Source organism: Oryzias melastigma, linkage group LG4, assembly GCF_002922805.2.
Source record: "Oryzias melastigma strain HK-1 linkage group LG4, ASM292280v2, whole genome shotgun sequence".
Taxonomy (NCBI): domain Eukaryota; kingdom Metazoa; phylum Chordata; class Actinopteri; order Beloniformes; family Adrianichthyidae; genus Oryzias; species Oryzias melastigma.
This window is the reverse complement of record NC_050515.1, coordinates 18895752-18896844: the sequence shown is the minus strand read 5'-3', so window position 1 is coordinate 18896844 and position 1093 is coordinate 18895752. Positions and strand designations below refer to the sequence as shown.

The window sequence follows — 1093 nt, the reverse complement described above, 5'->3', positions numbered from 1 at the left end:
GGGGGGGGTGTTTTCTATAGAAATCAGACTTAATAGGAACATAAATCACTTAAATGTTGCATCATGCACCTGCCCTGGAACACCTGAGGGTCCTGCCTGCCTGCAACATTAGGGATGAGCAGATGGACCGTCCATGCAGAGATGGTCAAGGCGGTTGAGAGGTGTGGATGAAAAATGAATGAAGATGAAGAGGTCTGATAGAGTGTGGCTTACCTCCTCTTCCTCATGCTGCTGCGGCTGCTGATAGGGCTGCGGTCGGCGCATGGAGAGTGTCATCCCCGGTACCTCTGCCCGCCATCACCCCCTCCTCCCCTGACTGAGCTTTATAATTCCTCCTATTCCCTTTTTTTCCTTTATTGACACTGAACACCTCATCTGTTCCCCCTTGTCCTCATTCTCCACAGACCTGCAGGTTTTTGTCTGGTTCCTCTGATGGTTTCCTCCACACAGCTTCCCTTTTTACTCGCCACTTCAGACGTGAATTACCTTTTTACTTCTCCTTTATTGATTGATCGTATCCAAGTTCATGCTTTATTCGTGCTGTATTTTTGATGGAAAATGCACGCGCTCCCTCCCCAAAAAAAGCACAACATCATCCACGCATGTTCATCCAAAACCGCTGCGCTGCAAGGATGGAAGAGCGGCAGAGACAGAAGATCGCTGCGCGAAGATCAGCGCGCCTGTGCGCAAAAGACGCGCACATCAGCGCAAACTATCATGAAGAAAAGTACAGTTCCACTTGTGTTTCAAGCCGCCACCAAAACATGCCGCCCGGGTCTTAGAGCGACAACAAAAGCGATAACTCATGTGGCAACAGCCCCGCACGCTTGGTCCGCCCCATTCCGGAGCCCCTTCAGTTCAGAATGTCCCGGGGATTTCTGAAGCTCCGCTTCGGGCTGGCTTCAGTCGAATGTCTTCAGCCGGGCGGGACAGCAGCTGTCCCAACAGTGCTGTCAGTCAGAGACCGCTGCTCTGACGGAGCACCAGCACGTCACTGCACTCTTAGGGAGCCTTGTCACGTGACCTCCATAATGATGCGTTCAAAGGGTGTGGGAACAGAATTAACTTTCATTAATTAGGGAGGAATTCTCCC

The 1093-nt window shown here is 51.3% G+C and overlaps 1 protein-coding gene across 1 annotated transcript in view; it reads right to left on the bottom strand.

The window, feature by feature from the left end:
- b3galt2 (UDP-Gal:betaGlcNAc beta 1,3-galactosyltransferase, polypeptide 2) overlaps nt 1–1006 on the bottom strand; it is an 11525-nt gene extending 10519 nt beyond the window's left edge. Inside the window, exon 1 of the mRNA XM_024279208.2 lies at nt 214–1006. The gene's annotated coding sequence lies outside the window, so the exon portion shown is untranslated. The remainder of the gene's footprint in view (nt 1–213) is intronic.
- Between the last annotated feature and the right edge of the window lie 87 nt (nt 1007–1093).